The following is a 25,575-nucleotide window of genomic DNA, read 5'->3' as shown; positions in this document are numbered from 1 at the left end:
AAGCTTCTTGAGGAAGCTAAGCAGAGGGGCAAATTCCTCCATACACGTGTATGGAGGGGGTGAATTGTGCATGCCAGCTATGACAGCTGGCATAAAATATCTGCATAAAGCAGATGAATAGGGTTTGGCCAGAAGACATTGCCGATCGACCAACATAAGGGCCGATCGACTAAAAAGAGTGCCGATCAGCCAACACTTTTGGCCGATGGCAAGAAAACAAGGCCGATGGCTTCATGCCTTGGCTGATGGGTTGAGGGGATGGCCAACAAGCCACCCTCTTCCCTAAGGAGCAAAAACACAAGTCCTTGGTCCACAACCAAGCACAAAACAGACAAGTTGAGAGATCTTGAGGCAAGGCGCGCGGCCGAGACTTCCGGGAACTCAAAACGAACACGAACATGGATGATCATCGAGTGTTCAAACGATGACGTCCGAGTCTTGAGGACAGTCAAAAATGGGATGTCTACAACTACGCATATATCAGATCGCGAAAATGACTTTTTAAATCACTTTTTCATATCTTTCATCCTAAACCCTAAGTTGAGAGCCTCTCTCTCTCTCTAAAACTCATATTCTCTCTACTTTTCCACCTAGATCTAGTGATCTATCCACCCTCCTTCCTTTGATAAAAATATTGAACTCCTCAAGATCTTCATTTTCATCCGATTGGAAGTTGGTTTTGGCATTGTTGGAGTTTACCTTTGCTTTGCTTGGTCTTCTAGCTTAAGGTAAGGATTTTCTATACTTTGTTATGATTTTTAACTTAGTTATTTGTGATTGTGTAACAATGATGGAATATAGGAGTATTTTGAGCCAAACCTAGGGTTTTGGTGAAATATGAAAGAGAGGTTTTTGGTGGAAATCAAATAAATGAACATGGGTTTGAAAATGAAGTTATGTTATGTCAAATGGGTGATTTTGGGTATTTGGATTGGTATTTTGGAAAGAGGGACTTTTGCCCTAAATTGATTATCATAGCTATTTTGTATAAATAGTTGAAATTGGTGTTGCAAACACGAAATTGAGTGAGTGTTGAAATAGATGATGTAACTGAGTATATAATGCTTCACCTCGTTTGGAAATTTTGGATAAGTTATCTGTCTTGTGATTGCATATCTGTTTAGAAATATCTGTATTGGGCTATCGGTGGAGGATAACTTTTCTTGTTGTAGAAATTGGATGTGGATTGGGTGAATTGAAAGTAGTCCTTGGTTGATTATCATTGAATATGATCATGTTGTGAATACATTGTATATGCATGATTATTTAGGAGGAGAAAGGGGATGTACTTCATATGTGTGAGTATGTGATTAAATACATTGCATATGTATGATTGTTTGGGAGGAGAAAGGGGATAGACTCCATTATAATTAAGTTGGCCGAAGTGTCCTGGGTGAAAGTCCCGAAACTATACATAGGTGCCGATCCCGCAGACGAAATATCCGTAAAATGGCAAATTGAAACTATACATGGGTGCCTATCCCGCGGACGAAATATCCATAAAATGACAATTGGAAGTGTTTATATGTTGATTGTGAAATTGTTGAACCATTGAGTTGTAGTCTCATTTGAGTTATTGAAAAATAATGAGGTTGGCTAATGTATTGAAATGTATTGAAAAAAAAAAAGATGAAATGGAGTATGGACTTGATATTTGATGACTACATAAAATGTGAACGTTTTATCCCTAACATTGCATATGCACACTGCATATATACCTTTATTAAACCTCATATACTGTGTTAAATTATTCTTACTGGGCTGTGGCTCACCCTATTGGGAAAAACATTTTCAGGTATTGATGGGATGCCTCCTTCATGGTAATAGCATTGAAGGGACTTTTGGGGAGCAAGAGCTTCTATGTTTTTGTTTCATTACTTGTATAGCCTAGGGCTTTAATTATAAGAGCTAGTCTCACTTTTGTTGTAACCAAGTCAAGGCTTGGAAAAGTGTAAGCCTAAAGGGCATTTATTTATGTTAAACTCTTTGTATTCATTAACTATATATAATGAAAGGACTATTTACTTTGATTTATGTAGCTATTAACAAATGTTTGGATTGTATTTATTGTATTATTTTTGGGGGGCATTACAACTTCGTATCAGAGTGTACCGGGTTTGAATACTTTGGGTACATGGGAAGTGGTTTGTACTATAATGGGTTTGTCTTGCTTGGTTGAGACATTAGTATGCATTATACGCTTGTGTAATAACATGCTTATGTGATTATATGGGTATGGGATTTAGTTCCTAAGATGTTGCTTGGGTCTACAGTTTTTGGAAGTCCTATTAAAAGAGCATTTGATCACTGTTGTTTCTAATTGGAACTCTAGCAACGCCACAGAACGGTCATTATCTAAGAATGAAATTCTTATGTGTTTATGTGATTGCGTTCTTATGTAGAGTGAATTACTATTGTCCATTGTATTAGGATGTGAGTGAGTTAGCTTCGGTACATTTGAAAATGTGCTAATCTCTTTTGTTACCTTCAATAGGATGCCAGAACGTGGTTGTGATGGTAGGCGAGGTAGGCCTAGGAGGCACAAGATGTCTATACCAGATGAAATTCCGGCACAGAAGGAGGGAGTCGGTCAGGCCAATATGGCAGAACTGGTTGGTCAGCAGGCCATGGGTGCCTTCGTAACGCCCCAAATTTCTAGCCCAAATGATAATACAACAATCATGACTCTTTCAAGGAAAACCGAATATAAATCTCCAAACTTACATTACATGATACAATAGTTCTTTATGCAACAATACATTAATCCAACAATAAATAAATAAACAAATAAATAAATACCCCCAAGGGTTTACAAGTTTCCAAGGTTTGAGCCTGGTTACACAAAACGGTTATTCAAACCTACACACAGATAGCCCTTGGCTTATACACAGGGTCACAGCAAAATGAGAGTCTCGTACTTTCAACACACATTTCCTCGCCTTTAGTTAGGCGACATCACCACATCTTTTCCTGCAAAAAATCCCGTAAGGTGAACATAAAGCCCAATAGAAAATCCTTAACAAAGTATATACATTTTATACAAGTCTCAAGAGATGAAATGCACATGCCATGCTATGCCCTTTTGAAAGAAAATCAAATCTTCATCTTTGAAAACTATCATGCTCAATGATGTCATGCAATTTCAATTCAACAATTCATTTCAAGAGCGGTAAATACGACTCTGGTAATCCGTAGGTCGGTATCTACAAGTAGACTATGCATTTACCGATATTAACCGAAAGGCTCGACACCTATCCACGCAGGTTTTTGGTCTTTCACCCCGGACTCTCAGGCTAACTTATTCAATATCATCTACACCACCTATCAAGACTTACCAACGTATTTACCCCAAAACCATTCCATGAAAACTTGTTTCTCAACATTCTTTTCTAAATGCAAGTATTCAAATCAACTTCCAAAGTTTAATATAATAAATGAATTAATATGCAATAACACAAGATGAATATAAATACTTTTATTCCAATTCATCATCCAAAGAATAACACAATTCCCTCTTCTCAAGTATCCTCAACAATTAGTCATTTCAAGACTATTTCCACGTTTTGAACAATAATTTCCAAAATGAACAATAATTCTCATATTCCCTGAAATTCATCATATATATAAATATAAATAAGAAATTTTCCAAACATCCATTTATTTTAACACAAAAAATAAATATAACAATATCATTCATGAATTTTCAGTCTCTTAAAAAAATTCCTAAATTCTAGGTTTTCTCACCAAAACTATACAACTCAAATCTTTTGAAACAAAACTTTCCAAAATCATCTCTTCTTCAATCAATGAAGATCAAAACCCATAAGATCATTTTAAAAGAATAAGAGACAAACCCACTTTCAAAATCGCTCAACTTCTTGAATCAACAATCAATTTTTGAAAGCTATCGAAAGATGATTTCGAAAATCATATAGATCTTGCAAATATGTATATATATATATAACTCTAGGAAAATCCCTACCTCAAGTTTTTAAGAAGAAATAAGATGAAACCCCAAAATTTACGGTTTCAAAACTCAATCTCCACTGCACACAACAAAGCCCTCGAGAAGTTACACAGCTTTGATGAAGAACTTCGGTCTAACTCCAAACGAATCTTAAGAAATCAAAATTTTGACCTAATTTGGCGTAGGGAAATGTAGAGAGAAGGGAGAGGAAATGTTTTTAGAGAGAGAGATATATACAAAAGTGATCTGAAATATCAAATTCACGAACTGATATAACATGGTCCGCTCAAGCGTGAAAAGCCCTACTCGAGCGTTGAATACACCTTCCCAGTACTTTTGTAGACGGGTCAAACTTCTGGAACCAAACATTCTCCGCTCAAGCGCATAAACGGCCACTCGAGCGGACAAGCAACTTCGAATGCATTTTGCATTTTTTGCTTCAGGGGGCGCTGCCCCCTGGACCCCTGTGAGCTGACCGGGCAGCTCGATTCTTGACCTGCCCAGTCGAAGTGGCAAAACATGAAAGAAGGGTCGAAACCGGGATTGCTACAACCTTCCCCCTTTAAAGAATTTCGTCCCCGAAATTTCAAATCAAACTACCCAAACAAAGGGGTTTCAATCAAAACCACGCTATTTCATTTTCAAATCACAATACTAACTCTCAACCAAATTCCACAATTTCCACCATGGTTATCTCATTAACAACAACCTCCCAAATATGCATAAACATGAAATTTCCTAAAAAGCAATGGCAACTCTCAACAACCTTATGCTTAAAACAACAACTCACATATCAACATGTGGTTAACAACTTTAAATACGTTTCCCTTAACACTAGGGAATAGTACAAAGAAAAGCAACTTAAGCATTTTTAAACAAATCCAGATATTTGGAGCAGACTTTCGCTTTTCGTTCCCACGTCGCTTCTTCAACCCCATGGTGTCTCCACAACACCTTTACCAACGATATAGTTTTGCCCCGTAGCACTTGCTCCCGGGTATCTAATATTTGAACCGGTCATTCTTCGTAAGAGGCATTCTCATCTACCTCCAAGTCAACCCAATCAAGAACATGAGAAGGGTCAGGTTCATACTTCCTAAGCATAAATACATGAAATACGTTGTGAACTTTCAAAAGTTGTGGCGGTAAAGCTAACCGGTATGCCACTTCCCCAATTAGCTCTAAGATCTCAAAAGGCCCAATGAACCTTGGAGATAATTTACCACTTTTACCAAATCTCATCAAACCCCGCCTTGGTGAGATTTTTAAAAACACATGGTCACCAACTTCAAAAGATAAAGGTCGTCTCCTCTTATCGACATAACTCTTTTGTTGGCTTTAGGTCGTAGCTAATCTCTTCCGAATGAGAACAACTTTCTCGGTTGTCTCTCTAACAATTTCCGGACCCAGTAACGGTGCATCACCCACTTCGATCCAACAAACTGGTGATCTACAAGGTCGGCCATACAAGGCCTCAAATGGTGCCATCCCAATACTAGCTTGGTAACTATTGTTGTAAGCAAACTCAATCAATGGTAAGTGCCTTTCCCAAGGCCCCTTAAAATCAAGGACACAAGCTCTAAGCATGTCCTCCAAAATCTGAACGGTACGTTCCGACTGTCTATCGGTTTGAGAGTGATAAGCGGTGCTAAGAGTCAACTTAGTTCCCAACGCCTCTTGAAGTCTTTGCCATAACCAGGCAGTAAAACGAGGATCCCTATCCGACACAATAGTCACAGGAACTCCATGAAGCCGAACTATCTCTCTAATGTACAACTCTGCCAAGAGTTCAACTGAGTCGCTGGTGCACATCAGAATGAAATGGGTAGACTTAGTCAACCTATCAACAATCACACAAACGGCGTTATTTCCTCGTTGTGTTCTAGGAAGCCCAACTACAAAATCCATGGTAACATGCTCCCACTTCCACTTGGCTATCGGTAAGGGTTGTAACAAACCCGTTGGTCTTTGGTTTTCGGCCTTCACTTGTTAACAAGCAAGGCACTTCGATACAAATAAAGCGATATCCCATTTCATAACCCTCCACCAAAACCAACGACTAAGGTCATGATACATTTTAGTGCCTCCCGGGTGTACCGCAAGGCGTGAGTGATAGAACTCCCAAAGTACTTCTCTACAAGATTCTGGTTTAAACAAATGGTCTAGGTAACGTACACTCAGATCCAAGTGAACGTTCAAACCTTTCTCTTCCTTTCCATTGGAAATATTAACATGGATTGATTCCATATCATGGTCTCCTCGTTGTGCCTTTATGACCTTACTAACCAAGGTAGGTTGAGCATTCAAAGTAAATAAGGTAGCACTCTCCCTGGACTCACCCAAGTACAAATCAAACTTGCCAATAACATCTAGCATATCCCATTCCCGAATGGCCCCACTTGTCAAACTACTCATAGATTTTTGACTCAAAGCATCGGCCACCATATTGGCCTTCCCTGGATGATAGTGTAACTCAAAGTCATAATCCTCCATAAATTCCATCTACCTCCGTTGTCGTAAATTCAAATCTTTTTGAGAAAACAAATACTTTAGACTCTTATGATCAGAGAAGACTTCAAACTTCTCACCATACAAGTAATGCCTCCAAATTTTCAAAGTAAAAATCACCACTGCTAATTCTAGATCATCGGTGGGGTAATTTTTCTCATGAGTTTTCAATTGTCGTGAACCGTAGGCCACAAATTTTCCCTCTTGCATCAAGACACAACCAAGTCCATCCCCGGACGCATCACAATAGACAGTGTAATTCAAACCCCTTTCCAGAATTATCAAAACCAGTGCGGTAGTCAATCTAGCCTTAAGCTCTTGGAATGACTTTTCACAAGCCTCGCTCCACACAAATTTGATACCATTTCTAGTCAACCTAGTCAAAGGTGTAGCTAGTCTAGAGAAGTCCCTTACAAAACGTCGATAATACCCCACTAATCCCAAGAAACTCCGGATTTCAAAAACATTCTTGGGTTGTTCCCAATTCTGTACGGCATCTATCTTTGAGGAGTCCACAGTCACTCCCTCTCTAGACACTACATGCCCCAAAAACTTCACCTCTGTTAACCAAAACTCGCATTTTTCAAATTTGGCATACAATTGGTGCTCACTAAGTAAGCCCAGTACTACCCGCAAGTGAGTCTCGTGTTCCTATTCAGAGGTTGAATAAATCAAGATGTCATCCACAAAGACGACCATAAAACGGTCCAAGTATTCCCGAAAAATTCTGTTCATCAAATCCATAAAGGAAGCCGGTGCATTGGTCAACCCAAAAGGCATTACAAGGAATTCATAGTGGCCATAACGATTACGAAAGGACGCCTTCTGAATGTCCTCCTCTCGGACTCTCAACTGATGGTACCCCGACCTCAAATCTATTTTTGAGAAGCAACGAGACCCTCTAACTTGGTCAAACAAATCATCTATTCTGGGTAGAGGATACTTGTTCTTAACTGTAACTCTATTCAACTTACGGTAATCAATACACAACCGCAATGACCCATCCTTCTTCTTCGCAAAGAGAGTCGGCGCTCTCCAAGGCGATGTACTAAGGCGAATGAAACCCTTGTCTAAAAGTTCATGGATTTGAATCTTCAACTCATGCAATTCGGTGGGTGCAAATCCATACGGTGACATGGAAATCTGTGCCGTGCGAGGCACTAATTCAATGGAGAACTCGATCTTCCGGTGAGGTGGTGAACTAGTAAGATCTTCTGGAAAGACATCCGGGTATTCACAAACTACCCTTGGTAACTTAACACGAGCCCCGTCACTCTTATTATCCAAGAGAGTTGCAAGGAGGCCACTAAGCTTGCTCCTACTACGAGGGTCAACAACTGGCGACAAGGCTCTATCAACTCGGTTTCCTAGAAAATAGAAACGATTACCACCGGAAGTGCACACCGTAACTCTCTAACGGTAACAATCAATCACGGCTTGATAAGAACACAACCAGTCCATGCTTAAAATGACATCAAAACTCGACATATCTAGCAACACAAAAGCAAACGGAAGTTGACGCTTAGCAACTTCTATTTCACAATCACGACAACCCTGGTCTAAATCAACTGTACTCCCAATAGATGACTCTCCTCTGAGTGGAGGCACTAACCGTGCTACCTCTAACCTCAATACAGAAGCAAATGCAGTAGATATAAATGAATGAGATGCACCCGTGTTTATCAATACATTAGCCAAAGAATTACACACAACAAAAATACCTCTCACAATTGAGGATTCTGGCAACTGTTCTGGCACGGTAACAGCATATACACGCTTTTGTGGCCCCTGATTAACTTGCTCCCCTCTCGAAGCATAGGCCTACTATACTGATTGAGCCAAAGTGGCTCCCTGATTAACTCGTGAAGCTTGGACTGATTGAGCTTGTTGGTGGCTCTGAGTCTGCCTCGACCCCGATGCACCAGATGTGCCTCCTAACTGTGGGCAAGTTCTCTTCATATGCCCCGACTGACCACACTAATAACAATTAAACCCTTGACCTTTATTCTAAGACTGAGACTAACTTTGAGATCGATTAGGTGGTGGTAAGATTAACTGTCATCCTTCCTTCTGTGGGCATAAGAAGGCTTTGTGACCCGGTTGGCCACACTTGAAACACGAGAAGCTACTCGATGCACTTTTTCCCAAACCCGCACTAGGCAAAGGAAAAGTGGATCTAGACTACTGTGGTTAGGACTAGGATGGATAGGTGTTCCTGCTCTTCTTATTCTGCCTATAGTCTCCTTGAGACTCTTGGCCCCTAGACCTTGAACTCCGAAGCCTCTCCTCCTCGGCTTGTATGGAAATTTCTACATGTGTCGCCGTCTCTATAAGATGGTCATATTCCTGAATCATATTTTCGACAAGCTTGAACATAATTTTTGTTTTCAATTTCTTTTCAAATTCAATGCAATGGCGCTCTTCCGTTGCCACCAACTCTGGTGCAAATATAGACAAACTAGAAAAGACCGCCTCAAACTCGACCACGGGCATGTCGAGTTGTTTGAGGTCTTTAAACTCTTGCCTCAATCTCTCCCTAGCAGTGGGAAGTATGTACTTATCTTGGAAAGCAACCGCAAAGGCTTCCCATGTTGGCTCCACTCTACCCTTGGCATATTTCCACCATTGACCCACATCTCCCTTAAGGTAGTAACTCGCTAGAGTCACTCTTAGTTCACTATCTTCGATGTGAAGCATTTCAAATGTCTTCACAGTTTGTTCGAGTCACTCATCCACTTTCTTAGGCTCAGGACCACCATGGAACTCATCCGGTTTGGCCCACAAGAACTCTCTAGTAAGGAAACTGTTACCCAAAAGACAACCTAAGAGGGGAGGTGAATTAGGTTTTCACAATTAAAAATTAATAATACCCTAATAAAAATTATGACTAGCACAATAGATATATAACGCCTCCAAAATTATACAATAAACACAACTCATATGCGGAATAAATATGAGAAACAACATACTTTCATACGTCAGAGTTTACTGTTTAACAACTAGTTAAATGCTATATAGGCTTACATCTTCCCAAGTCATTGCTTGGTTACACAAATTAAGTCTCGCTTATTACATCTTAAGCCCTTAGCTTTACAAATAAGAAACATACACACATAAGGCATAATTTAGAAGCTCTTGCTTCCCGAAAGTCCATCCATGTTATTGCCTTGGAGGAAACATCTCATCTGCACTTGAAAATGATATTCCCGTATAGGGTGAGCCAACAACCCAGTAGAAATAATCTAATAGAATATATGAGGTTTAGCAAAGGTATAAATACTACGTGCATAAACAATACCGATACTAAAACATCCACAAGGCCTGCATATTCATATGCCACTACGACCTAACCTCGTTCCATTTCCTTTCAATTCATTTCCAGTTCATATATGCTACTCAATTCATGAGTTAAATTCATTATCTTTCAACAACCAAAATGAGACTATAACTCAATGGTTTTCCAATTATGCAAAACACACATAAACACTTCAAACCTGCCATTTTACGGATATTTTGTCCGAATGAATCGGCACCCATTTATATATAAAATTTTGGGTCTTTCACCTAGGACACTCCGGCCAACTTGCTTTAAATGGAGTTCATCCCCTTTCTCCTCCCAAACAAATATACATATGCAATGTATTTATAAACATAATCACATATGGAGTACATCCCCTGTCTCCTCCCAATAAACATACATATACAATGTATTTATAAACATGGTCATATTCAATGACACAAACAATGGATTAGCATTAAATCACCTAACCCTCATGTAATTTCTACAACAATCATAGTTACCCTCCACCAATAACCCAATGCAATTAATTTCAAATGAGATGTTCAATATCAAAATAGATAGTTTATTCAAAACTTCCATAGGTGAGATAATACATATCCAATATCACCATTTATAACCACAACCTTCCAATTTCACATTTTCAATGTTAATCCCAATTATTCATACAAAACAATAATTTAATCAGAATTAGGGAAAAAATACTCCTTTTACCAAATCCCAACCCAAACACCAAAAACAACTATTTTGGCACAACATAATCTTATATTCAAGCCTCATACTCATCTACCCCGTATTCATCAAAAACCCCTCTTTTCCCTATAACACCAAAATCTTAGATTTGTCCAAACTATAACCAAATCTCATCATCTATACACAATAGCAAATAACTAAGCTAAAAACCATTTTAGAGTGTAGAAAATCCATACCTCAAGTGTAGAAAACCCAAGCAACAAGGTGCAACTCCAAAATGACGAAACCCACTTTTACTTAGATCAATACAAAGCTCTTGAAGCCCTCTACCTTATTCTCAAAGACACTAGGGTCAAGAACTCAATGGATTTAGATGAAATCTTACAGAGAATGTGAGTTTTAGAGAGAAAGACAGCCGGATTAGAGTTTTGGGGTGAAAAGGAATCAGAAAAATGCAGCAAAACGGCGCTGCTGTGAACTGATGTACACCAGGCTCGCTCGAGCGAAGGAGTTCTAGCTCGAGCGACCAGACACAAAAAGGTCGCCTCACTTGAGCGCAAGAAGCGTCGCTCGAGCGTAGAATGCAAAGCTTTAGGTCTACCATCAATGCAGACGCACGCTCGAGCGCAAGAAACCTCACTCAAGCGAAGAAACATTTTCACTAGGCTCGCTCGAGTGAAGAAACATTTTCACAAAGCTCGCTCGAGCGCAAGAAGCCTCGCTCGAGCGAAGAGGCCAAAATCTGGGCAACAACCATTTGTACTAAAAGACAACCAACTTGTTCCAAACTCACCCAACAAGTCCCAAAACTCAAATTCAAAGAATTAAAGGGAGGAAACAAGACATAGACAACAATATACAATCACGGAACTCGAGTCCGGAACACAATAAAGGTCGGGGTAAAACCGGGATCGCTATAAAATAAATATAGTTAATGAAATAGAAATAATTAAAACAAGTGTTCTAACAACTATATCAGTTAATGATTTTAGCATAGTGAAAATGTGAAATATAGTTACAGCAATTTAAATAAAATAAAGAGATAAGGGAGAGAGAGACAAACAAATTTGTAGTGGTTCGGCTTCAACTCAGCCTTCGTCCACTCCTCAAGCTTCACTTGAGATTTTCTACTATGCTCTAGCTTCACGGGGGTGCTAGCAACCTCTTTGCAAATAGAGCAATCCTCCACGGATTTTACACAGACTTTCTAAGTCAAGAACACTGAGTGTACTACACTCTTACAAGATTGAAAAGAATGTGTTTTTGCTTTCACAGAAAGCTACAAGAATTATCTCTCAAAGATAGATATATAAAATGAAGTTTTGATTTTTCTGTAAATCTCACACAAGAAATATGAGCTTAAGGCTATAAGGCTCAGTGTATAATTTCTGAGAGAGAATGTAAACAAAAATTGAAAAACACTTCTCATAAAATTTTTCAGAGAATAGATGTGAGTGATTATAGATCAAAGAATATTTTCTGGTTTTTTTTTGTAACTTGTTTACATTAGAGGCTTTGGTATATATAATGAAACTTATAACCGTTTATAGCCATTGTATTCATTTGAATTTATAGCCATTTATAGCCGTTGTATTCATTTGAATTTATAGCTGTTTATAACCGTTGTATTCATTTGAATATCTTCCACTCCATCATTACTAATTTGAATATCTTTCACTCCATCATTACAAATTTGAATATCTTTCACTTGAACCTTTTGAACTGCTGTTGTGCTAGGCTGTTTGAACATCTGTTTTTGGGCTGTTTGAACCTCTGTTTTGGGCTATTTGAACTCCTGATTTAATCAAATATTAAATACATTCTAACAACATTTAGGATAAAGGTTTAGGTGAGAAATAATGGAACAAAATAAGTTTTGATTCTATTTTTATCTTTTAAATAAATTAAAACATAATTAAATAAATCATCAAAATAAATGTTGATTCTATTTTTCTCTTTCAAATAAATCATCAAAATAAATTTTGATTCTATTTTTCTCTTCTAAATAAATTAAAACATAATTAAATAAATTATCAAAATAAATTTTGATTCTATTTTTCTCGTCCAAATAAATTAAAACAAAATTAAACATATCATCAAAATAAATAAGTCTAACAGAAACTCGCCCTTGACTCTGCGGTGTTCTCTCGGGCTTGATTCTCCACCCTCAACAAGTTCATAGACTCTCTTATAGCCCCTGTCATTTCTCGAGCTAGGGCCCCCATTGCGATTTGACCCGCTTATCCCACCTGCTCAGCCACATTAGCTTGGCCTGCTTGCTCAGCCATATTAGCTTGGCCAAACCCTTCTTCTTGCACCAGAACCCTATGGACCGGTATTTCATGCACACCTCGGCGAGCCCTACCACGCCTCCCGCCTCTACCACCACGGACTTGACCCCTTCCTGACATCCTAATAAAGGACACAAGAGAAATAATTTAGCACATTAACTCATATGTGCTCGTAACTTGACTCACACATTCGACTACAACAATTCCATATACTTCTCTACCTTATACACAATTCAATTTCACTCCACATAAGCACTTAGTCATGTGAACACATACGGACTATTCTTTTACAATAAAATACATCCCACGAAAAACCAAGAGTTCTTAGTAGAACGAGTATTGATCAAGTACCCTTCTAATGAGACCTCAAGGAATTTAACAAACGCAAACAACATCCCAAAAGTCCAGTCTCATACCCATTTAGTCACATAAGCATGTTATCACATAGTCACAAAATGCATAACACTTCCTAAGAATGCTAAATGAACCCATTGTGGTTAAACAATCACTTCCCACGAGCTCCAAGTATTCAAACCCGGTAACTCTGATACCAAGTTGTAACGCCCCAAACTTCTAGCCCAAATGATAATACAACAATCATGACTCTTTCAAGGAAAACCGAATATAAATCTCCAAGCTTATATTACATGATACAATAGTTCTTCATGCAACAATACATTAATCCAACAACAAGTAAATAAACAAATAAATACTCTCAAGGGTTTACAAGTTTCCAAGCCTTGAGTCTGTTTACACAAAACGGTTATTCAAACCCACACACATATAGCCATTGGCTTGCACACAAAGTCACAGCAAAATAAGAGTCTCGTACTCTCAACACACATTTCCTCGCCTTTACTTAGGCAGCATCACCACATCTTTTCCTGCATAAAAATCCCGTAAGGTGAGCATAAAGCCCAGTAGAAAATCCTTAACAAAGTATATACATTTTATACAAGTCTCAAGAGATGAAATGTACATGCCATGCTATGCCCTTTTGAAAGAAAATCACATCTTCATCTTTGAAAACCATCATGCTCAATAATGTCATGCAATTTTAATTCAACAATTCATTTCAAGAGCGGTAAATACAACTCTGGTAATCCCTAGGTCGGCGTCTACAAGTAGACTATACAACTACTACCAATTTATCATTTTTACCGGTATTAACCGGAAGGCTCAACACCTATCCGTGCGGGTTTTTGGTCTTTCACCCTGGACTCTCAGGCCAACTTATTCAATATCATCTACACCACATATCAAGACTTACCAACGTATTTACCCCAAAACCATTCCATGAAAACTTGTTTCTCAACATTCTTTTCTCAATGCAAGTTTTCAAATCAACTTTCAAAGTTTAATGTAATCAATGAATTAATATGCCAATAACACAAGATGAATATAAATACTTTTATTCCAATTCATCATCCAAGGAACAACCCAATTCCCTCTTTTCAAGTATCCTCAATAATTAGTCATTTCAGGACTATTTCAACGTTTTGAACAATAATTTTCAAAATGAACAATAATTCTCATATTCCCTTAAATTCATCATTTATATAAATATAAATAAGAAATTTTCCAAACATCCATTTATTTTAACACACAAAATAAATATAATAATATCATTCATGGATTTTCAGTCTCTTAAAAAAATCTCCAAATTCTAGGTTTTCCCACCAAAACTATACAACTCACATCTTTTGAAAGAAAACTTTCAAAAATCATCTTTTCTTCAATCAACGAAGATCAAAACCCATAAGATCATTTTAAAAGAACAAGATACAAATCCACTTTCAAAATCGCTCAACTTCGTGAATCAACAATCAATTTTCAAAGCTATCAAAAGATGATTTCAAAAATCATATAGATCTTGAAAATATATATATAACTCTAAGAAAATCACTACCTCAAGTTTTGAAGAAGAAATGAGATGAAACCCTAAAATTTACGGTGTCGAAACTCGATCTCCATCGCACACAACGAAGCCCTCGAGAAGTTACACAACTTTGATGAAGAATTTTGGTCTAACTCCCAAAGGATCTTGAGAAATCAAGGTTTTGATCCAATTTGGCGTAAGGAAATGTAGAGAGAAAAGAGAGGAAATTTTTTTAGAGAGAGAGAGAGATATACAAAAGTGATCTGAAATATCAAATTCACGAACTGATATAGCATGGTCTGCTCAAGCGTGGAAAGCCCCGATCGAGCGTCGAATACACCTTCCCAGTACTTTTGCAGGCGGGTCAAACTTCTGGAACCAAACATTCTCCGCTCGAGCGGACAAGTAACTTCGAATGCATTTTGCATTTTTGCGTCGGGGGCGCTGACCCTCGACCCCGCTAGGGCGCTGCCCTCAGACCCACCAAAGGGCGCTGCCCCCTGGATCCCCACGAGCTGACCGGGTAGCTCGATCCTCGACCTGCCCAATCGAAATAGAAAAACATGAAGGAATGGTCGAAACCAGGATCGCTACAGCCTTAGCCCGCGAAATGGCTAGAGTGTTGTGGGAATCCATGCACATTCTCAGAGCTAAGAATCAAGTCCAGGCCCAGGTTGCTGAGGTAGGGACTTCTTTTCTGAAGAGAGAGTTTTTTTGGCCTAATCCGGATGAGTTTTTGGGTGACCCAAAGGAGCCACTGAAGGCAGATGAGTAGCTTGACTAGATAGTGAAGACATTCAAGATGCTTGGCATCGAGAAAGACCAGTTGAGGGTAACCTTGGCATCTTTCTAGCTGAAGGGGGATGCGGGTCAGTGGCGGAAGTATGTGTGTGGGCCCATTGGAGGGACTTGGGAGGCTTTTGTCAACGCCTTCCAAGAAAAGTCTTTACCTCCTGCGGTTAGGGAGAAGTTGAGAGACCAGTTCTCCAAGTTGGTGCAGTTGAATACACTAGTGGCCGAGTTCGAGGCCACATTCACTAGCTTGTCTAGGTTTGCACCTGAGTTGGTGGCGATAGAGAAGCGCCGGTGTTTAGAGTTTGAGAAGAGGATACATACATATTAACTGATATATATATATATAATACATTTTACCTATACATAGTGTGTGTATATATATATGTATGAGTTTTTTTAATAATATCATTATACCTCCAATGTCTATTATAAAAAATAAAACTTAAGGATAGGGGTGTTTGTGGATCGGTTTTGTGCGGTTTGCGGTTCGGTTTTGACCCGCTCGCACCTCTGTGGTTTGGGAAAAAGTCAAACCGCAACCGCCCGCAGTGCGGTTTGCAGTTTGTACGGATAGGGTTTGCAAATGTGCGGGCGGTTTGCGGTTTGAATTTTTTCCCATTTTGTATTTTTGAATTTTTCCTTTTAAAAATTAGTTTTTGAATTTTTTTCCCCCATTTTGCAAATATTTACTTTAGGTCATTTTCTTCCAATTTTCTAAAATGCTTCAACATTAATAATTAAATCATTAAAACTTCCAAATCATTCAAAATCAATTTTCTAAAATGCTTCAAAATCAATTCCTAATACAAACAAATCATTTAAAATCCTAAAATCATTCAAAATCATTCAAAATCCTAAAATCTTTCAAAATTAATCTACTACCCAACAATACAATTTTTTTCCATTCTTCATCTACTACTACTACTACGCAATAATACAAAATTAAAATAAGATCATTCAAAATCCTAAGCTTAACTATTACATATACATTCATCCAAAATTAAAATAAAATCATTCAAACTTCATTAACTATTACATTCTTCCAAAATGCAAGAGAAAAATAAAATAAAATTGTTGTAAAATAAAATAAAGTTCTAAAAATTTCAATTTCATGCATTTGGTTAATGAACCCTGCACAAAAACAAACTGAAAAATAAAAAACTGGATTACAAAAATTACAAATTCAATTTCAATAATTCCAAATAGAAATTCAATTTCAATAATTCCAAATATAAATTCAACATAAACAGATCTAATTACAAATAGACAGATCTAATTACAGATCTAATTAGAAATTCAACATAAACAGATCTAATTACGAATAGACAGAACTAATTACAAATTCAACATAAACAGATCTAATTACAGATGTAATTACAAATAGACAGATCTAATTAAAGATCTAATTCTGAGATACAAAACCAATCTATTTCTGAGATGTATATTAAAAAAATATTTAAAACAAATAGAGTGAATAAGCATAAACAGATCTGTTTTAAACATAAATAGATCTAATTAAAGATCTAATTACAAACTCAACATAAAAAATAGATCTGTTTCAGAGATGTATATAAGTTAATATATAAAAAAAAAAAACAGATCTAAAACAAATTCAACATAAAAAACAGATCTAATTACAAATTCAAATGATTAAACAGATCTAAAACCAATCTATTTCTGATATGCATATTAAAAAAATATTTAAAACAAATAGAGTGAATAAGCATAAACAGATCTGTTGTGAATAAGCATACCTGTGAATCTGTAAACAAATAGAGTGAAAAAAACATACCTGTGAATCTGTTAAAAAAAAAAAAAGACAGATTGAACATCAACAAATTCAACATATTTATTCACATCTGATTGCATATATTAAAAAAAAAAAAAAAAAAAAAAAAAAAAAAAAAAACAGAGGTCGATTGGTGCAATGACAAACCAGAGCTCGATCAGCGATAAGAAAGCAAAGTTAGGGATGAGCACTGAGAAGACAGACCAGAGGTCGATTGGCGATGAGAAAGCAAAGTTAGAGATGAGCAGACAGACCAGAGGTCGATCGGTTGATGAGCAGACAGAGGTCGATCGACGATGACAAACCAGAGGTTGATCGATCGATCGGCGATGAGTAGACAGAGGTCGTTCGGCGATGAAAAACGAGAGAAAGAGAGAGAGACTGGTATGAGATGAGAGAATGAGCGACCTCAGCTCTCTCTAGTTGCGGCTGAGCAAATGAATTGTTGTTAGGGTTTTTTTTTTTTACTTTTGTATGTTTGTTATACTAAAGAATAAAGATGAAGATCAAACGGTTCAGATTTTACATATATATATATATATAAATTCTGTTAAGCGGACGGGTTGGGCGGGTTCGGTTCAAACCCGCAACCCGCCCACAACCCGAAATTCAGCCATAATCCAAACCGCACCCGACCCTAACGTGTTTGCGAAACCGCCCAAAGATCTGCGGTTCGGGTAGGGTATGACGGATCGGATAACCCTATGCCCACCCCTACTTGAGGAGAGATGTAATTAAGATTTCATAAGATAAAAGATATAAGGATATATAATATTTTCATAATAGTTAAGGTCCCTCAACATTTTGCCCGACTCAGAGAAATTTAGTCCCAACTTAGAAAAATTTTAATTTTCACAAAGAAGTTTCTCTAATTTTACAAAGAAATTTCAAAATTTCTCTATAAAAATTGAAATTTCTCTGAATCAGGCAAAATTTCTCTTAGTCAAATTTTCTCTGCGAAAATGTTGAGGGACCTTAGCTAATAATAAAAAAAAATCTTGGATTTCTCCTACTACACAAAGTTGAAGAGTGACGTTTCATTAATTTTCCCCGTAATTATTGCATTTTAATTCAAATTTTGAAATATTTTTCTCACAATTGCCTTTTTACTTCAATTCTAAAATGTATATTTATAATAATTTATAAGGGGCAGTTTTGAAAATATAAAAAAAAAATTAGTATTTCAAAATAAAAAGTGGACAAATATTTTAAGACGAGTTAAAATAGAATAGTGGATAGAAAAAAAAATGGGGAGTAAATTATTACTAAGGACAAAATTTTAAAATTCTATACTCTGTTATCTACAACTCCCATTTTAGCCACCACTACTGCCATAATCGGAAGCTATTATAGTCTCCTTCCCCAACTCTCGATGTAAGTTGAAACCTTCCCCAATTACAACGATCACCTCTCAATTCTATTGCAACTCCACTGTTGAAGTTGCCTACTCTTCGTGATCTTAGGACATGTAGTTCACTTTTGTTCTTGCATGAGAGAAAGAGCTATAGGGTTTTAGATATACAATTTGAAGAATAATAAGTTTGGGTGGTTCATAGGGGATGGGCTATGTGGTGCTTAGGAGTAGAAGGGACGGGCAATAGGAATGAAGGAAAATGATAGTTCTATGAAGTGGAAGTTTTTTTTTTTTAATATTCTAAAAAAAAATTATTCAGAGAATTAACCCCATTTTCAAACTATTTAGGAAACTAACCTGTTTTTGAAATCGTATTTTGAAAATGCGATTTTGAAATTGAAATTGCATTTTCAACATGCAATTTCACCTTGAAATCGCATGTTGAAAATACGATTTCAATTGAAATCGCATGTTGAACATGCAATTTCACCATGTCATCATCATAAATTGTATTTTTAACTTGCGATTTCAAGGTGAAATTGCATGTTGAAAATGTAATTTTAATTTCAAAATCACATTTTTAAAATGCAATTTCAAAAAGTAGGTTAGTTTCCCAAATAATTTAAAAAGTGGGTCAATTCTCTAAATAGTTTTTTTTTTAGAATATTTTTTTTTTTTTAAAAACTCTATGAAGTGGAGGCTTAGAATTTGACAAAGAGCGATATTGTCACGTGATATTATATATATATGATGATACAGCGTGTTCCAGATGGAACGGATCGGATTAATCCACGCTTCCCAAACCGATGCCTGATGTACCAAGCCCACAAAGAGACCTGCACAAGAGTTCAACGAGGAACGGGGAGTCCCCCAGCGAACCCTCCGACGAGCAAGTTAGAAAGAGAGATGGAATGTAGAGATAGATTAGTGATAGAAAAGCTTAGCTCTTTCCTTGTCTTCGATGCCTGCTTATATCCTCTGCTAATCATTTCGTTGTCCCTTCCGACCTATCACCTTGGCCGAAAGTCTATGCTCTAACTTACCTTGTTTATGGTGAGGCCGTTCTGTCCCGATGGGGAAGGGTTATCGCAATAAATGCTGCAGGAAAGCTCATTAATGGCTGATGTGTGGTGCAATAACTTTGCAGGATCTTTGTCTACTGATGTGGGTGATTCTCTACTTGCCAAGTGTTTAGATGTTATTGGTGTTTGTTGCAACGCTGGGTTTCACGAGTGTTGGGCTTTAGTATTTGAATCATGGATTGGACCTTAGGTGGTGGGCCATATCCTTTATGGGCTTACCCATGTCAGTAGTCCCCCATTCCCAAGTGCAGCTTTAGTCCAACGATGGGAATAATGAAGAAAACGAGGGTCGTAAGATACCGGCGAGGCGAAGACCGACCGAGAGGTGGGCCGACAACGAGGGATGACCGAGCGGAGGAATCGACCATGAGGAGGGCCGACCGCGAAGGGAGACCGAGTGGAAGGACCGACCATGAGGAAGGGCGACCGCGAAGGGCGACCGAGTGAAGAGACCGACCGTGAGGAGGGCCAACCGCGAAGGGCGATCGAGTGGAGGGACCAACCGTGAGGAGAGCCAACCGCAAAGGGAAATCGAGTGATGGGACCGACCGTGAGGAGGGCCGATCACGAAGGGTGACTGAGTGGAGTGAGAAGTGGCGGTGCACTGAGCTCGAGCAGTGACAGGGCACGTGGTGATTTGAAGTGAAAAAGACAGGGTAGGGGAAGGAGGCAGTGGATTGTGGTCATACACGTGGCGGAATCCCGTAATGGAGGAGGTTAGGCGTTGGGGAAGAAACGAAGGGGTAGGTTGACATAGGGTGTTGAAAAGGCGATTTTGGCAGATTTTTGAAAATTTTCAAATTGGAAAAATTTAATCGTGACCCTTGGAATACAGGCAAGCCTTGGGCTTTTTGTGTTATCCGCTTTACCTATCTTTTTTCAAAAAACCAAAACGTTCTAGAAGTAAACTCGTTTGTTTCCAGTGATATACCTCTACAACATTTTGTGAACTTTCTTGTGCCCACGTCCGAAGCCATTCGTAGACACACAAGAGAAATGGCCCAAGAGGAAGTAGCAACTACAAGGCTTGATTCGTTAGGCGACGACGATGCGATGGAGTTAGCGGAACAGTACCGTGCGGAGCGAAGGGAGGGGAGGTAGTTAGTCAAGCAGTACGGGCTCGTCCTAGGACGATGATTACGGCCGTGAAACCTATTAGTCAAGTGGAGCCAGACCACTGGCACACGAAGGCCGATAAATCGACATGTACGGCGGAGGAGTTGGAGGAAATGCGCGAGAGGTATCCAATTCCCACGGAGATAGAGTTGAAATTGCCGACGTCGAAGGAGAGGCCATCCGATGCTCAACCGGGGGAGTTTGCCCTCTACGAAGAGGCACTAAAGAGGGGGTTGAGGTTGCCGCTTCCCCGAATAGTAATGGACGTGTTGAATCGGCTGGAGGTGGCTCCGGGCCAACTGATGCCCAATGCGTGGAAGATTTTATTAGCCTGTGCAAGCACGTGGCTGCAGGTGAACGAGGGGGCTGCAATGACGGTGGATGAGTTCTTTGCATTTTACAAGGCTTCGGGCCAGCAAGAGACTTAGGTCACTTTACAAGCGGCGGCAGGGAAGGGTCTAGTGGCGGGGTTGCCGTCGTCAGTGAAGGAGTGGAGGCCGCAGTGGTTCTATGTGTCTGCCAACGGGGAAGTAGAAGTGCACACGAGGTGGAAGGTGCCAACGAAGTCGGTTGAGCCAAGGTTGGAGGTGGAGGCAGAGGAGAGGGTGAAAAAGGTAAAGGCATGGAAGGAGAAGGAAGGCGCCAAGTGGGACGACCTCGTTCAGCCCTCAGCCTTGTTTGCCTCAAGGCTGGGCCCTCAACCGACCGGTGAAGATCTTGCGCCGGCAGAACTAAAGGCGAGGAGGAAGAGGCAAGAGGCGGAGGACAGAACCACCTTTGCCAAGGCCGATCAGTACAAAGAGGCCAAGTTAGGCTGACCGCCCAAACCGATCATAAGGGAACTAGTCCGGCCGCGCCCCAAGCCGCTGGGGGAGAAGGACCTGAGCGGTTTTGAGCCACGACCACCTCCAGTGGATCCTCTAAAGGAAAAGAGCAGAAAGGAGGTGGCGGCTGTGTTGAAGAAGAAGAAGAGAGTATAGAAAAAGGAGAAGGGGCCAGCCTTGAAGAGGATGAAGGAGGGGATGGCAGAGAGGACTCCCGAAATGGAGTTGGAGAGAACAGTGAAGGGGATAGAGGGTGCCCTGGGCCCCGAAACACAAGTGGAAGGTGGGGCGACTGGCATTGAGCAGGGGACAGAGCAACAGTCCAAGGGGGGTTCTGTGCCCCAAGGAGAAGGTAGGAGGGCTAGGTTGAAGACCACCATTTACCACGCTCCAGCACTGTCCGGGCGACTGGAGGGAGAAGGAGGTGAAGCAAGGATTGCTGCAGATCGGTTCTTGGGAGTAGTGGAGGATGCGGCCGTGTGTTCGATGTCAAGTTTCACAGAGGTCGAACTACTAAGGGGGCTGTGCTCGGCCCAGATAGAGGCGACAGCCTTAACAGGAGCTTTACTGAACAAAGCGGCACGCACAAAAGGCGAAACTAAGCCACTAGAGGCAAAGCTGGAGGTGGTGAAAGCCCAGCTTGAAAGTTTAAAGAGGGAGACCGGGGGCTGGAGGAAAGCCCGCAAAGCGCGTGTGTTAGAGGGTTGGAGTATGCCTAGAACGCCAAGAAGATGGAGGTGTTGGCGATGGTGCAGGGCTATTCAGCAGACCGTGCTAATGATGAGCTGCTCGCGACCAAGTTAGAGCTGGAGACGGAACGCCACAAGGTGGTGTCGCTCGAGTTCCAGTTGGCTGGCGAGCAGAAGAAGCTGGAAGAGGCCCAGAAAGCCTACACCGTCTCCAACGAAAGGTGGGATGAGGCCATGGTCTGTAATGAAGATCTATGCGCTCAGTCGATCAAAGAAAAGGAAGAAGCAGATCAGAAGATCGCTGAGTTGGAGAGGGCGCTGGCGGGGCTAGACTGGCGGTCGAGAGGGCAGAGATGGAGAAGGCCCTGGCCAGCGAGAGGGCCAAGTCAGTAAATGAGGAGGCAGGGTTGGAGAAGACCTTGGAAGAGGAGAGGGCCAAGATGGCATCTGAGAGGGCGGCGTACCCCGACCTATGTGTTGCAGCGGTAGAGCAGTTCAAAGGGTCCGCTGACTTCCAAATGACTATTGATGCCGGTATCGCCAGCAGCTTGGCGAGAGAGGGGGATAGGGGGGCTGGCCCATCAGGAGCGACCGCTGGAAGTAGGAGTGAAGAGGAAGTCATCCAGAGCTTCCAGCGGTCGGACTTCTACAAGCATGAGATGGCTGAGTTCTGGGACAGCGACTGGAAGACGTTTAAGTGTAAAGCAGAAGAGTTGTTCCCAGACTTGGACTTCAACAATATGAGAATAGATGAAGACGATGTGGCCTAGACCCCCCTAAATGAAGGGGTTGACGAAGAAGACCTGGCCTCGAGTGAGGATGAATGATTGATGTAAAATTTTTGCGTTTTGCGTGTTGTTGTTTGTAAATAAAATTTTTGTTGTTGTTGTTTTTTTTTTTTTTTGGTCGTGTAATTTTTGTAGTGAATTTATGTGTAAGTTTGTAAATAAAATTATGAATTGTGCTTTTTCATACTGTTGCCTTTATTTCTTGTAGATCTGAAAAGAATGAGAATGGACATTTAAATAAGGCTTGTGTATAAATTGTAGTAAAAGTTAAGAAGTAGGGAGTCAGTCTAACTTGTGAGAAAACCATGACGCCAATAAAAACGTTGAAATGTAAAGGTCTTAAAGTGTGAAGTTTTAAATCATGTTGTAAGAGTGTTAAAAATGTAAAAAATGTTCAGAGACGTAAAAGCATGGACCTGGATTTTAACTAAGTATGGCAACTATGCTACAATCATGAAGTTGCAAGAATGGCCTTGGCCGAACTGTTCATTCGTGCTCAGTTTGGTCGTGAGCCATAATTAACTCAATCTGGCTGAGCCCTTAGTGCTCAGTCTAGCTGAGGCTTTAAGTAACTCAGTCTGGCTGAGCCCTTCGTGCTCAGTCTGGTTGAGGCTTTGAGTAACTCAGTCTGGCTGAGGCTGTAAGCAGGGTGTTATTGAAATACCACGCAGATAACTGAGATATGAGATCGTTTGTCATTTAAAGCGTAGTCCATTGATCACAAATTTACACCATGTGAGAAAAGGACAAAAACATCCAAGTGTGTAGATTGTCAAAAAGAACATACAACAATTGATCAATACAAAAATAGGGCTTTATTGAAAATAACGCTTCAAGTGCTCGGCGTTCCACGGATGGGGGAGATCTCGACCTTCCATGTCCTGAAGTCGGTAAGTACCCAGACGAGGTATGGCCTTAACAACAAAAGGTCCCTCCCACTTGGCTGCCAGCTTGCCCTCAGCCAAATTTTTGGTGGCAAGAGTTGTTTCGCACAAAACAAGGCCCCCACGGCAAACTCCCTCAGTCAGATTTTGCGGTTATAGTGTGTTCTCATTTTCTGTTGATATGAGGCTCGTCTGACAGCAGTGGTCTCTCGGAGCTCTTCAATTAGGTCTAAGTCTGCCCGACGCAGTTCTTCAGTTAGTTCTGGATGCAGGTGCAGAACCCTCGAGGTAGGCAGACCGATTTCTACTGGGATGACCCCCTCAGTGCCGTATGTTAAGCGAAAGGGGGTCTCCCCAGTAGGGGTTTGAGTGGTAGTGCGGTAGGCCCAGAGTACGTTTGGTAATTCTTCAGCCCAGAGTCCCTTAGCAACTTCCAACTTAGTTTTGATAATCTTCAGAAGAGAACGGTTGGCAACCTCAACTTGGCCATTGGCTTGGGTATGACCTGGGGTAGAGAAACATGGCTGGATTTGAAGTTCCGCACAGAATTTCCTGAACTTTGCATTGTCGAATTGTTTGCCGTTGTCAGAGACGATGGCTTGAGGGATGCCAAATCGACACACGATCGACTGCTAGATGAATCTGGTTGTGTTCCACTCGGTAATTGTGGTGAGAGGTTCTGCCTCCACCCATTTAGTGAAGTAGTCAACGGCGACGATTGCGAATTTGGTTTGGTCTCGGCCGGTGGGCAGTGGGCCAACTAAATCAATCCCCCATTTGGCAAATGGGTAAGGACTGCAAAGTGTGATCAGTTCTATAAGAGGAGCATGAGGGATGTTGGCAAAGCGTTGGCACTTATCACATTTAAACACGAATTCAGTGGTATCTTGATTGAGTGTAGGCCAGAAGTAACCTGTACGAAATATTTTGTGGACTAGTGACCTAGCACCCGAATGATTACCACATACACCCTCGTGGACTTCCCTCATCACGTAGGTCGCTTGAGCAGGATTGAGGCATCTCAGGTATAGGCGTGAAAAACCACGTTTGTACAAGAGGCCGCTGATAAATGTAGTTGGACGACTGGGCCCTGACTTTGGCGGTCTGGTGTTTGTCGGTAGGCAATTCCCCATTTGTCAAAAATAGCAAGATATCTGCCGCCCATGGAATAGGTTCATTTTGGAGGAAGTGGACTTGCTGCTATTGTGGGGAAATGGCAGGGTGGGCCAAGTATTCAAGGCGGACGCTATGGCTGAGGTCTGACTGGTCGGCAGAAGCTAATTGAGCCATTTCATCTGCCTTAGAGTTTTTCGTCCGAAGGATGTGCTTGATATGGAAAGTGTTGAAGAGGTGAGCAAAGGGGAGTGCCATATCCCTGTAAGCCCGCATTGTGTCTTCCTTGGCATCGAATTCCCTCGTAGTTTGTTTGAGAATGAGCTAGGAATCGCTGAACACCTGGATATGGCTGACACCAATGTCTCTGGCTAGGCGGAGACCTGCTATCAATGCCTTATATTCAGCCTCATCAATGCTTGCGTCGAACAAGAAACGGAGAGCACACTTGAAATAACCACCCTCGGGGACGGTGAGGATGAGACCAGCCCCATGCCTTCTTTGC

General features: G+C 40.4%; 1 long non-coding RNA gene across 2 annotated transcripts; it reads right to left on the bottom strand.

Moving 5' to 3' along the window:
* Nucleotides 1-16,248: 16,248 nt before the first annotated feature.
* On the bottom strand, nucleotides 16,249-17,720 carry LOC114311269 (uncharacterized). 2 transcript variants are annotated; one of them, XR_003646423.2, is made up of 3 exons: nucleotides 17,368-17,720; nucleotides 17,186-17,231; nucleotides 16,249-16,562 (listed from the first exon to the last, which is right to left on the bottom strand). It is a non-coding gene; the product is annotated as an uncharacterized LOC114311269 (long non-coding RNA). The 2 variants fall into 2 exon arrangements; XR_014338166.1 differs by lacking the exon at nucleotides 16,249-16,562 and having other exon boundaries at nucleotides 17,082-17,231.
* Between the last annotated feature and the right edge of the window lie 7,855 nt (nucleotides 17,721-25,575).

This window comes from Camellia sinensis, chromosome 8 (assembly GCF_055761805.1).
Source record: "Camellia sinensis isolate YWXY chromosome 8, ASM5576180v1, whole genome shotgun sequence".
NCBI lineage: Eukaryota > Viridiplantae > Streptophyta > Magnoliopsida > Ericales > Theaceae > Camellia > Camellia sinensis.
Note: the sequence above shows the minus strand (reverse complement) of the source record. Positions and strands in the feature narration are given on the sequence as shown.